The 14,502-nt window shown below is 35.0% G+C and overlaps 1 long non-coding RNA gene across 1 annotated transcript in view; it reads right to left on the bottom strand.

Annotated features, from left to right (window-relative positions):
* Window positions 1-948: 948 nt before the first annotated feature.
* Window positions 949-14,502, bottom strand: part of LOC132525358 (uncharacterized) — a 341,689-nt gene continuing 328,135 nt past the window's right edge. Inside the window, exon 3 of the long non-coding RNA XR_009542226.1 lies at window positions 949-1,034. This is a non-coding gene — a long non-coding RNA (uncharacterized LOC132525358). The remainder of the gene's footprint in view (window positions 1,035-14,502) is intronic.

Genomic DNA, 14,502 nt, shown 5'->3' with positions numbered 1-14,502 from the left:
CTAATTATTTACACACTTTAATTTTTAATTTAAATTATAGATGTTTTTCCTAATATGCCTTTTGTTGTACAAGCATAGTCAAAAGTTTCTTCCTTTGTAGTTAAGCTGACTAATAAAAATAGCTTTGGCTATGATATATGTGTGTGTATGTGTGCGTATGCACATGTGTGGGTTTCTGTTTTTTAATATCCGTACAATGCTAAGTATTCACAGGACAGATTTCCATTTTGAGGTGATTAAAAAATATGTCACAATTTTGATGATGATTAAGACATCAAATCAATTAACATATGGATATTTTATTCTACAAATATAAAAAATACCAACAAATTCAATGGGGTCATTCTGTTTTAAATTTATATTGTTGGGCTTCCTTGGAGATGCAGTAGTTAAGAATCTGCCTGCCAAGGCAGGGGACATGGGTTCGAGCCCTGGTCCAGGAAGATCCCACATGCTGCAGAGCAACTAAGCCTGTGTGCTACAACTACTGAGCCTGCGCTCTACAGCCCATGAGCCACAACTCCTGAGCCCACGCACCACATCTACTGAAGCCCGCATGCTCTAGAGACTGTGCTCTATGACAAGAGAAGCCAACACAGTGAGAAGCCCGTTCACCGCAATGAAGAGTACCCCTTGCTCGCCATATACAATTACATTAGCATAGTTCATTTTGTCCAGTAGACTTATTCCTGGAGTGTTCTTATTGATACACTTCCAATGGTGGAATCACTGGTCTTTTCTTAGTCTTTTTCATGAAAAATATAAAATCTAGAAGGCAGCACAGACATGCACGTAAATCTAAAATGCAAGACAGATAGACTTTTCTTTAAAAGTGGTATGTAATTTGAAGGGTGGGAGGAATTTCCCTATTAAGGAATCAAGAGAAATATCATTTTAAGTAATATTTAAAGGATAGGAATACTTTAATTGACCCATATACATTACCTCCTTCAATTCAAATAAATATTTCCTGATCGTGCACAGTTAGGATGTTTCTGCCAAACATTTGCTCAAGCTTTCTGATGAAGTTCTTTCTATAGAGGAAAACAAAGTGATAATTATTGCACAATACCTGGATACATTGATTCTGTGGGTTCACGGACCTGTGAGAGGTGGCTGGTTTACCTTAAGAGGCAGGATCTGAATAGTTCTGTGGCAGGAGGAGGGAGGGCAGGGCTGCCAGTAGCCTAATGAGCTTTTCTGAGAAAACACACCCATATGGGTAGATATAGCCCTAATTTATTTGTCAAGTAGAGCCTGGATGGGATTTCAGGCTCAAATTTCCTCCTTGGCCATGAACCATGTGCAGTGAATAATCTGATCAACTATGTATGATGATTTTGAGAGGGTGCAATAAATCATCAATTTGCATGAGAAGAAAGAGGAGAAGAAAAAGAAAAAAGGAAGGAAAGACGCAAGGAAGGAAAGAAGGAAAGGAGGGAGGGATGAAGGAGTGAGGAACAAAATATACAATAAGCACCAAATCTGTTTCCTCTCATCACCCTAAAATAGATGATTTCCTAAAAGGATGATGGCCCTTATCTGGGGACTCTACTGAGAAATTCTGCACATCTTTCTTAGAAATAAGTGAATAAAAACTTCTCTATATGGTGGGAGGGGGTTATTCTAAAGCTTTAAATTGTCTCAAGAAATAGTATGGTACCCTGGCAGGGGCCACAGTGAAAAAAGCTAGATCAGCAGAAGACACTATCCAGACCCACACTATTTTCTCAGAAATGCTTGTTTTTGTTAGGAAATGGCAGCTGTAGCAACTGCTGTTCTTTCTGTTCCAGTCGCATCCTTGTCTCCATCCAATTCCTCAGTCACAAATGTACTTTGCCCTGATGAGTTTCACCTCCTTACTGGGGTTGTGACTACTGCCAACAGGGCAAACTGTGAGAGAGCTCACAGTTCTTGACCACATCAGTGGAGAACTCAGTAGCCTTCTCTCCTGGGTCTGTGAGGTAGTCACAACCTATGAGAGTGTAAATAACAAGGGTCAACAGGCCCAAGGAGATCAAGGCCTTCTTGGCACATCACAGGCTGAGTGTGTGTGAGAATCAGAAAAGGGAGGCAGGTGTTTTCAGCAGCACATAGACATTTTTGAAAATAAATTAGCTCACAATTTTTGTATTACATCCTTAAAATTAATTCAATTTCCTTTCTGTTTGATCAATTAAGCAGAATTACTGCCCTGCCTTTCATAATAAGCTATATTTAATATAGAAAGTCAATACTTAAAGGAATCTTCACAGGAGTAAGATAAAATATCAAGGCATAAGTCAAATATAGAGTTATTTCTATGCTATCATTATAGCTCTGTGAAATTATTTTTGCCTATGGGCAAGAACTGAAGGAAAGCACAAAACTTAAAATGTATTATGTTATGTGGAATGAATGTGGGTAAACAATTTTTCATCTTTATTTTGTTCCTTAAGTAATTTTAAAAGTGTGTTAGTGTATGTAATTAATCTCTAATGCTATCTTTTGTTTTGAAAGTTTTGATTTAAATACTTGAGGTTTTATAGTCAGTTACCATTACCTTTGGGAATAATACAAAATTTTTTTTTTTTTTTTGCGGTACGCAGGCCTCTCACTGTTGTGGCCTCTCCTGTTGTGGGGCACAGGCTCTGGACGCGCAGGCTCAGCGGCCATGGCTCACGGGCCTAGCTGCTCCGTGGCATGTGGGATCTTCCCAGACCGGGACACGAACCCGTGTCCCCTGCATCGGCAGGCAGACTCTCAACTACTGTGCCACCAGGGAAGCCCAATACAATAAATTTTTAATATTTCTATTTCAAAGAGACTAGGAGAAAGTATACAAAATGGAAATTATGTTCTATGATTACTCTGGAGAGAATTTAATAATTTACATATGCATTGCAGTAAATATATATACTTTGAAATAATTTACATATGCATAGCAGCAAATGTATACAATTTACATTGAATAGAACCAAGCTTTGAAAGTCTTTTCTAAGTATGTTATTCTTACTTATACTTTATGTGACAGAAAGGCACAGGCTTTAACACCCTCTGGACATAAGGTCAACTCTTGAATTTTTCCCATTTTGGTTGTGTGACTTTGTATACATTCCTTCTCTAAGCCTCAAACTCCTTATTTGTAAAATGGGAGTAATAGCACCTTCATCTTTGGGTTGCTTCGAGGTTTATGAATTGAGAACAATGGTTCTATCCACCATAAGAATAAGAGTGTGTGCAGTCACGGGTTTTGGTTTGTAAATATTTGTTACCTCTGAAATACTCAGCAAGAGAGGTAAAGCTGGCAATGTGGTAGTTCAGAGGAAAGGACTAAGGAAAAGACATCATCCTAATAAGTAATTAGGCTCAATTTATACCACTAAAAATATAATAGGCTGTCTACAACAACGTATCTAATTAGTAAGAAAATATTGAGTATTAATATGTGAGAATTAATAACCCCACGTTTCTTCTGACTTTTTATGTGATTCCTGGCCAATGCTTTATTTGAAATATCAAATACTTATGTATGCATGTATGTTTCAAGTGATTTATTCCCGTGCTTTGAAGGAGTCCTAAATTTCCATACTGAGGAATCCAACACTTGGAATTAATATATGATATAGCATTATGAAAGACTCCACATCTACAGGTTCTGACTATATTCCCTGCTACTTTTTGCTACTATGCATTTTTAATTTCTCTTGTCTATCCAATAAGAGGTCCAGAAATATTTTATCTTCTAAGGGTGGTGACTTAAATATGCTATGACCTTGAGTAATAAGCAATTAGCTAGATTTAAAAGAAATCTTGAGCCAATTTTTCTTTCTCACTTCAGGCTTTTCTTAATTTTTGAATGCCCCAATAGGTGGGTATCAAGAGTCAATTGTTTCACCACTTGTATGTTTATATCACCAAGCATTGCATCTTTCATGTCAGTCTTTCTGCAGTAGATAATGAGCTCTACTTAAGGTCTTTGATTTAAATGTTCTTATTACTCTATAACTATGTTATATTTTTTTGCTGTTATTTGTTTTGTCCCATTAGATGTATTTATCTTCACTTTTATGTTTCAGAATGAAAGGTGAGCTGAAAACCTGCATACCTATTTTTCAAAAGACTGATTTTTTTTTTAATGTAATGGAGATAAACACTAGTATGAAGATTTGGATAAAGATTTGTAAAAAAAATAAAGAACATTAAATACAATTTTTTTCAAAATAGTTTTGTTTTTTTTTTTTTTTGCGGTACACGGGCCTCTCACTGTTGTGGCCTCTCCCGTTGCAGAGCACAGGCTCTGGACGCACAGGCTCAGCGGCCATGTCTCACGGGCCTAGCCGCTCCGCGGTATGTGGGATCTTCCCGGACCAGGACACGAGCCCGTGTCCCCTACATCGGCAGGCGGACTCTCAACCACTGCGCCACCAGGGAAGCCCTCAAAATAGTTTTATGAGAACCACTTTTTACATCTTTAACGAAGACCTGAAATAATTTGGGGACCGACATTTTTTTTTCTACTGTTTTGGTTAATGTGGTAGACAAGGTAAAAGGCCATTTTTTTCCAAAATATATTTCTTTAAAGGTTTTTGTACACTTCGTTTATATTATTAAACAGCAAGGTATATAATTATTATTAGAGAAACTCCTAGTTTAAAAAGTTCTTAGAAAGCATGAGATGGCAAAGCTTCCCTGTGCTATATATAAATACTCTGTTGCAAACTTAGTTATGCACTTTGAAGGTGAGGAGATGAGTGTCCTGAATATGTTTAATTACAAAAGAATTATCTTTGAGAAGTCTGCCAAATACATTTATCAGGAATTATCTCTATAAAAGAAGTTTGTTTATATGAAATTGTTGCTTTTGTAGGTCAATATGTGACCAGTTTTTTAATTAATGACCAATCAAAAAATAATAATAATAATAAAAGGGCTTCCCTGGTGGCGCAGTGTTTGAGAGTCCACCTGTCGATGCAGGGGACACGGGTTCGTGTCCCGGTCCGGGAAGATCCCACATGCCGCGGAGCGGCTGGGCCCGTGAGCCATGGCCGCTGAGCCTGCGCGTCCGGAGCCTGTGTTCTGCAACGGGAGAGGCCACAACAGTGAGAGGCCCGCGTACCACAAAAAACAAAAACAAAAACAAAAAAACTTCAGTGTTTAACTATGTATCATTATAAAATAGATTCAAATCTTCTACCCTTACCTCCTCCCCAACACAAATGTCTCTGAACATAGTCATAAGAAATAGTTTGTGAAAGTCTGCAAGTCAAATTACACTCACTAGGTAGTAATTTTTTTTAATGTTTTTAAATCCTTTAAGTTTTTCTTATTAACAACAAGTGGAAGATTTTCTTCCGTTATTTAACATTATTTTTCAATGCCTTCCCTGATGCTAATAAGCATTTTTTAAACATGGAAAATATCAACATAACAAATAATTATCATCACTGGCTTATTTCAACGTATGTTAGATAGCCTATTTGTTAAAGCAGTGTGAGGTGTTCTTGAATCAGATTTAAATGATTACTTTTATTACTTGTATAATTTATCACTGAAATCTCCATTATTGTAGTGATTTCTATTGGATGCTAATTGCACCAGGAATTTCTTTACTTCTTTTGTTCTTTCAGAGTAATTTTCTTCAGTCATGTGATTCATTCAATTTTTCTTGAATTTCACATATAGGAGACTGGACTCAAGGTATATTTCATGAGGATCTCTATGTCTGGAATTTTGTCTCCTCAATAATACAACAGACAGATTAGTTGCCTTCACGACAGAAATGTTCTTATGAGGCTGTCTAAATCTTTTAGTTTTTCTGTCTTTTCTTTCCCCTCATTTTTCACTGTTTGTAGATAAAATACTTCTCCTTTCTTAAAGAGTGCAAAGCACATTACCTATAGGTCATAGCACATCCCACTAAATTCCATGGTTATCCAGTATAGTATACAAATATTCTGATTATTATAATTTTATTAGTGTGGAACCTGAGACTATGGGTTTGCTTCATATACTACTGTTTTGAAGTAACAGAGTTAGGACTTACATTCATGATTTCTTTTTTTTGGGGCCAGGGGTGAAGTAGAAAAAGATAGCTTTATTGCTTTGCCAGGCAAAGGGAGACACACTGGGCTTCTGTGTCGAAAAACTGTGTGTCTCTACGCTCATGATTTCTGATGGCAAATGTCATATCATTCCAAACTTCCAGACTGCCTCTAATTAATTCATCAAAAAATCAAGCTATAAAACTATAATATAGAAACAATATCAAATGAGATTATAATTTAAATGATTTGGATTTGCATGCATTTCATCTGAAAGTAAATCCTAGCAGTTTCATTTTGGGAACATTGTATTTTCTTTTGAAATTCATATTTATATCTAAATATTATCAATCAGTATTCATATTTTGTGTATCATCAGTGTATTTTAATAAAAATTCTGGGAATTAAATTATTTCAGTTAGCTATGGGTATTTGTTAGAGTAAGAAACGTTTTATGCAGAAGCCTAAACTCCTGCTATAAGATGACACTGAATTCTTACTTCATTTACTGTTAGATTTTTATTAATTTACAAAAGGTGTAAGATGCAAATATGATAATAAAGCTTCCTTTAAAATGCTTTATAAGACATTAATTAGTTCAATCACCCAATCAATTAGACATCTTTAATGAATTATTGTTGAACCAGGCAGGTCAAATGGGGGCAGGGGTAGACAGAGGAGAAGCAGAAGTAAGCAGAAAAGTTTACTCAATAGATTGAAAATTTGGAGCCTGAAAATAAAATTTCTAAGAAAAGGAATGAAGTTATATTTTGTAGTTGTTAATATGTTTAATGTATTGATAGATTTATGTAATTGGGGTACCATAGATCTTACAATCAATTATTTAATTTAATAATTTACTTTTATGGAATTATTGCTAATATTACTAATATTAATAATTATTTGTGTAGAAAAAAAACCCTCTGTACTTGCCATCTTTGCTTTTTCCTCTCGTTTCCTCTCAAACACACTCAAACCAAATATTCATTCCCACCATAACTACCGCTGCATTGTAAAAGCTCTTGGCAAAGTAACAATGAAATCAAAATAAATAGAAAGTCAATGTTAAGTCCTTATCTTAGGAGATCTATCACAGCTTTTGTCATGGCTGTTCACTTCCTCTTTTTTACAAGTTATCTTTACAAAGCATCTGAATCAACATTCTTCAGTTTTTCCTTCAATTTCTGTAGCTTCTCCTTCTCAGGCTCTTTTGCTCATTCTCCTCATCTCTGAAAGCTATGTTTTAGTCCATATAGTTATTCCTCTCTCTAACTTCTTTTAAATTATTGGCATGAAATACCAGCACACACTCCCAATTTTATATCTACAGCCAACTCAGCTTTCTTAAACTCCGAATTCATGTTTCCAACTGCCTATTTTACATCTTCACTTGTATGTCAAATAGGCATCCTATACTTGTCTGAAAAATAACCTCCTCAATCTCCCCACCCAAAACCTGCCATCTTCTCAATCTTAATAAATAAGAGACTCTATCTTCCTACTTGCCCAGGCAACTCCCATCTTCCAGTTACCCAGGAACAAAAGACTGGTAACATTCTTTATACTTTTCTTCCATGTCATATCTAATCCATCAACAAATGCTTAAAATGTAAATTAAATCATGGCATTCCTCAGTTCAAAGCCGTCCAACATCTGATTTCCATCTCATTGAGCGTAAAAGCTAAGTTCCTCATAATACCTCACATTAACTTATTTGATTTCTTTGCCCCACCAGCTCTCTGGGTTTTGTTTTTTCCGCTCTTAACCACCCAGATCACATGCAACACACTTCTGCCTCAGGGCATTTGTGTCTGTTGTACCTTCTGTCACCAGAGAAGCCACAAAGTTACCACCCTTACTTCCTTCATGTCCCACAGCAAAGGTCTCATCAGCAGGAAATTTTCCCATAATCTCCCAAAACTCAAACAAATAGACAAGCAAACAAAAACACCCAATCCCAACACTCTCTAAACCTTTTAACTCTGATTTATTTCTTCCCAAATATTCATCACTTCAAAATAGTGTACATTTTTATTTGTACATTCATTCAATGTTTCTCTTTAATGGAAAGTCAATTTCAAAAGACCAGAGGTTTTTTTTTTCAGATTTTATTCATGAATGTATTTTTAGATCATTCATAATAGCATATCACATATATCTGTGAATAAATGAAATACTTAAAACTGATAAAATGTTAATAAATATTTTAGAAAATTGTGAAATCGAAGATGTTATAATGATTTTTATAGATTACTTATACAACACATCTCAACAAAAGCTTATACAATTTACAAAAATGTAAACAAATAATAGGCAAACAAAATAAATAAATGCATATAAAAATGAAGAGGAAATAATAAGTAAACAAAATGGAGGATATCGTAAAATCCAGCATAGTTCATTGGCTATACTTTGGCTGTCATTTGAAATAAATCTTGTAGCAGCCAAACAGAAGGAAATTCTATAGGTGACCTTACCTACAGAATCATAAGATGAAAATAAACAATCTCCTCCATCCTCACCTAACAATAACAATAGCAATAGAATTAAATTGAAAAAATAAAGTTATTCAGAAGGTGAACAATTGTTCTTGGTAGTAAGAAAAGAGAGACATTTCCCACCTCCACTCTAGCCCAACCCCCAAAGAGAATACTGTCAGAAATGGTAGATGACATGCCTAACTCATTCCTGTAATTTGAATATGACATTCTTATTATGTCCCTCAATACAAATCAATAGTAAATGCCAAAGAGAAATTCAGCACAAGCAATTTTATCAAAGAAAAAAAAAACAACAACGTTCAAATATACAGCTGTCTGGTCAGGCTCAAGGGAATGATAAATTTTAGAATACTTAGGTCAAACATTTTCAAGTGACTAAAGATATTTTATATGTAATATAGTAGATAATTTTTGTGTTACATCTTTGAGGATGTTTTGTGTTAATAACAGTGCAAAATTAACACTGATTTATTATACTAATGCAAGTTGAAAGGACTATTTCCAAAAAGAATAGAAAAACATTTCCTATATCACATCAATTTAATTTTCACAAATAAGTTTATGGATTTAATTTAAACTAAAGCATATTATATGGGACATAATGCTCTGAAATATGAATACTATAGTTTAACAATTATTCTAATTTTAATATTATAGTAGTTATTTAAATAGTCATGAAAACACAATTTAGCAGTTCTATTCTTTTTTCTTTTCTTTAATTTTATGTTTTATAGAATGCAGAAATAATTCTTTACATTACATTTCAGATAGTCTTAAAATTTTTCTCACACATCTACATTTTTATTCTCTGAAAACCCTCAAGCAGAGAAAAATAGGTATTTCTGAAAAAGTGTGTGACTTACTATTTTTACCATAATATTTGCAAACTAATTTATATTCTGTGTGTATGATATACATTTCTAAAGTCTCTTCTAAGATTATGCTTATCATTATTTCTCATGCAGCTAAATATTAGGAAAAAAAATAGTGTACTGCTCCGTCTCAAAACAAATTGCAGAGAAAAATTATCAAAAATTTACACTATAATTTTCCTTCCAACTCCAAAAAGTATTAACAAATGCTCTGTAAGTATCCTCATATCACTTTAAATTTATTCTCCTTGAAGACTGTTTAAATACTTTTTAAGTCCACTGAAATTTTAAAGTATATAAAACACAACTATTTGAATATTTACTTAAAACCTGACTTTACAATTCTTATAAAAATCTGTACCCCAAAAATGTTTCCCTCTTACTACATCATTGTCATATTGTTCTTCTTTTATGCCCAATGTTTATCTAAGGAGTTTTTATTCCTAATCATTTAGTTTATAGACATGAATAAAATTGTGAAATATATAGGGAAAACAGTCTTTCTTTCACAATATAGGCCATAGAGGTGGAAATATAAGGCAAATTATAAAATAAATATTAGGTAAGACATTCCATAATAGTTTCTATCCATACGTGTATGAGGCCATGCCTTTCAAGCAACTCTGAGTGCACCATATATTGGGTTGGCCAAAAGGTTCATTTGTTTTTTTCTGTAAGATGGCTCTAGTAGCACTTAGTTGTCTTTAACATCATTCGAAACAATTTTGTTGTATTGTGACACCTGTCATATCAGCCACATTTTAAAAAAAAACATCAATATGGGTGAATTTTTGTGTAGCCATTTTAGTACTGAAGATGGAAGGAAAAAGCAACATTTTTGGCATATTATGCTGTATTATTTCAAGAAAGGTAAAAATGCAACTGAAATGCAGAAAAAGATTTGTACAGTATATGGAGAAGGTGCTGTGACTGGTCGAACGTGTCAAAAGAGGTTTGCAAAGTTTTGTGCTGGAGATTTCTCGCTGGATGATGCTCCACGGTCAGGTAGACCAGTTGAAGTCGATAGCGATCAAATGGAGACACTAATTGAGAACAATCAACGTTATACCATGCAGGAGATAGCCGACATACTCAAAGTATCCAAATCAAACATTAAAAATCATTTGAACCAGCTTGGTTATGTTAATCACGTTGATGTTTGGGTTCCACATAAGTTAAGCGAAAGAAACCTTCTTAACCTTATTTCCGCATGCGATTCTCTACTGAAACGTAACGAAAACGTTCCGTTTTTAAAACAATTGTGATAGGCGATGAAAAGTGGATACTGTACAATAATGTGGAACAGAAGAGATCATGGGGCAAGCGAAATGAAGCACCACCAGCCACACCAAAGGCCAGTCTTCACCCAAGGAAGGTAATGTTGTATATATGGTGGGATTGGAAGGGAGTCCTCTATTATGAGCTCCTTCTGGAACACCAAATGATTAATTCCAACAAGTTCTGCTCTCAATTAGACCAACTGAAAGCAGCACTCAACGAGAATTCATCCGGAATTAGTCAACAGAAAACACATAATCTTCCATTAGGATAATGCAAGACCACGTGTTTCTTTGATGACCAGGCAGAAACTGTTAAGCTTGGCTAGGAAGTTCTGATTAATCGCTGTATTCACCAGATGTTGCACCTTTGGATTCCCATTTATTTAGGTCTTTACAAAATACTCTTAATGGAAAAAAAATAATAATTCCCTCCAAGACTGTAAAAGGCACCTGGAACAGTTCTTTGCTCAAAAAGATAAAAAGTTTTGGGAAGATGGAATTATGAAGTTGCCTGAAAAATGGCAGAAGGTAGTGGAACAAAATGATGAATATGTTGTTCAATACAGTTCTTGGTGAAAATGAAAAATGTGTCTTTTATTTTAACTTAAAAACTGAAGGAACTTTCTGGCCAACCCAGTAATTATACTCAGGTTCTTCATTCAAGATATGGGCACATTACAAAAAAGTGAAATATTCTTTTAAACAACTCACTTTGATTATTTTGCATCTAATAGATAATTTGATATTTTAGACTAAATTGCCCTAGTGTTTGATGTGCTAGATACAATACTTCTGTTCATATTTGTTGAGTTTATTAGTGTGCAAAGACACACACCTCCAATAAATTGAAGGATAGAATCAGTATAAAACAAGTTATGTTTAGCCCAAGACTAAGGTTAGGACAAAAAAGGCTCACATACCCCCTTAAGAAATTTATTTATAGAATTTAGTGTATTTTCAGAGAATGTGACTATATTGTAACAGTAGCAGATGCTGTTAATGTCTCAATTCATAATCCCTCGATTCACCTACAGCCACAGAAGAGTGTTCCTGTCCCTCTTCAAGGGTCAACAATGCATCATTGTGTCTCTGTCTCGAGGTTTTCTCTAGCACTGTGGAAACATTTTCAGCCAAAGCAGGACAGCTCAAAATGGCCCCCATATTTAATGTCCTCAAAGTCAACCCTCACCCAATTAGAACAATGAGGGACACATTTAACCCAGTTTCCTATCTCTTGTACAACAATTATGAGGCATGTTTCCTGTGAACCCCCAGAGGGAAGTAGGTGCAGGATGGAGTTCCAACTACTTACACTTGTTGACCTGCTCAGTACTGTCCTCTTTCTGAACTCTTCTCTCCTCTATGTCTTGCTTTCCCCACTCTCACTTATGCTTACTGGGATCAACTTTCCTGGTAAAGTATCAACATCAAAATCCTTTTATCAGGGTATGCTTGGGGGAACCAAAACTAAGATGATATCCAAAATGTTATCTGGAAATTTTATCCTAATTTTTAAAAAAATAAATAAATTTATTTATTTATTTTTGGCTGCACTGGCTCTTTGTTGCTGTGCGCAGGCTTCCTCTAGTTGCAGTGAGGGGGGCTACTCTTTGCTGCAGTGCACGGACTTCTCATTGTAGTGGTTTCTCTTGTTGCGGAGCATGGGCTCTAGGTGCGCGGGCTTCAGTAGTTGTGGCATGCATGCTCAGTAGTGGTGGCTTGTGGGCTCTAGAGTGCAGGCTCAGTAGTTGTGGTGCATGGGCTTAGTTGCTCTGTAGCATGTGGGATCTTCCCAGACCAGGGATCGAACCCGTGTCCCCTGCATTGGAGGGCAGATTCTTAACCACTGCTCCACCAGTGAAGTCTATCCTAAAATTATCTAGAATTTTTAGCATGGGCACCATACAAGTAACATGGCCCCATTGAACCTGTGTTTTGATAGGTAGGATTAAGAAACTGAAGACTGTAGAGTTTTCCCAGTGCAGCAGAAGAGAGCTGTGCTAAAAACTGAGACTTTAGAACCAGATTGCCTACTTTTGAAACACCCTCAACTGCTTGCTCTTTGATCTCTTGCTGCTTTGGTTTAACCTAAGGATATTAATAATCTTGAATTAGAAAGTTGTTATGAAGATCAATCATAGAAGAGTTTCTGATATTTAGTAAGGGAAAAATGAATTTTAGCTATTACTGCTATTACAGATTGTACAAATTTTGCCTAAAAGTAGTCATTGAAACAGCTCTGGTTCAGTTGAATATGATTTCCAAAGGAAATATTTCTCAGAAATGCAATGACTATCCATTATTGATTCACATTTGTCTTTGCTAATATTTAGATTGATGAACAGAAAGGCACCCAACATCTACTCAAATCAGGAATACAGAAATAATGTCTATTAGAACTATATTTAATAAATCATTAAAAAGAAAATAATCTTATTTACATAAACATTTAAATTCAAAGATAATATTGGCAAGACTAAGTGGGACAACACGAGCAAACAGATGAATAATTCTTCCATCAAAAGGGTAGTTCCACATTGACACTTCATAATTCACTGTGTTAGAACTGTTGGCATTTTTGGAGGAATTTAGCGTTTTGTGTTCTGATCCTTAAATTTAGGCCACCTTTCTACTTCTGAACAAATTAAATAAATATATATTGTATTGCTATGATACTTGTCTCATCTGGCACCTTTTGGTTTCAAGATTCTAGAGTTCTATTATTTATCTAAATGTCCTTAATCTCCTTCTTCTCTTCTGTCTTTTTTCCTGATTTTTAGCCATAGTTTGATTAATCACTGTGTGCCTCCAAGAGCCAGAACTGGGAAACAGAGTTGAAGCAAGCACTGTCTGGTCCTGGTATAAGTATATAGGGTGTGGATAAGTCTACTGTAGACAAAAATGGCATTGAGAGTAGTACAGATCTGTGGCATGGGCTTTGGTTTGGTGGTGTTTGCTCTACACAGGTGCCTTACACTTTCAGTTGGGAGGTGCTGACCCTTCCTCAAGCTACACAGATGATTTTCACTAAAAGCTCTCCCATTCACAATCATATAACCATGATTTTCTCTGGCTTCTTTAGAAGAAAAATAATCAGTATCCAGAAGCTTCAAATAAGTAGTTAAAGAACTTGAAAGATTCTAGTTGGCAGTGGAATGAGTTTCCTAGAAGGTAAGAAACTGGTTCAGGCAATAGCTTTTAAATATTTTCTTGAAAGGGAATATGTCTAATAGATTATGATAAAAGCTATGCAGTAGATAGGTGATGAAAAATGAATACATTCAATTCTTAGAAAACTTGTGATTGCCTTAATCAGTAATTACGTGATGCTGCTGAAATTCCTTAGACCAGCCCTATTTGATGTAAATTTAAGAGCCACAAATGCAAGCCAAATATGTAATTTTAAAGGAAAAAGAAATAGGTAAAATTAATATATTTTGCTTTGTTCATATATTTTTGTTAATCTAATACATCTAAAATACCACAACACATAATCAAAATATATTTTGTATAATCAAAATAAAATTACTAATAAAATACTTTACTTTTGTTTTTTTGTACTGAGTCTTGGACATCTGTGTTGTATTTTATTTTCACAACACATTTCAATTTAAACTAGTTACGTTTCAAGTGCTGAATAGCCACTTGTGGCTAGTTTTACTTATAGCACAACCGTGGCTCAGCCCAATATATTCTTTATAGTATTTTCTTAGATATTTGCTACTTTATGAAATACTTCTCTGTTGCTTTGCATGTAGAATTCTTTACAGTTTCTTCTGGCTAACACAGTGAGGATATCAACTCTCAATTGACAGAATAGTCCTCT

Source organism: Lagenorhynchus albirostris, chromosome 9, assembly GCF_949774975.1.
Source record: "Lagenorhynchus albirostris chromosome 9, mLagAlb1.1, whole genome shotgun sequence".
In the NCBI taxonomy this organism is placed as follows: domain Eukaryota; kingdom Metazoa; phylum Chordata; class Mammalia; order Artiodactyla; family Delphinidae; genus Lagenorhynchus; species Lagenorhynchus albirostris.
The sequence above is the reverse complement of the archived record's forward strand: the minus strand, read 5'-3'. Positions and strand labels throughout refer to the sequence as shown.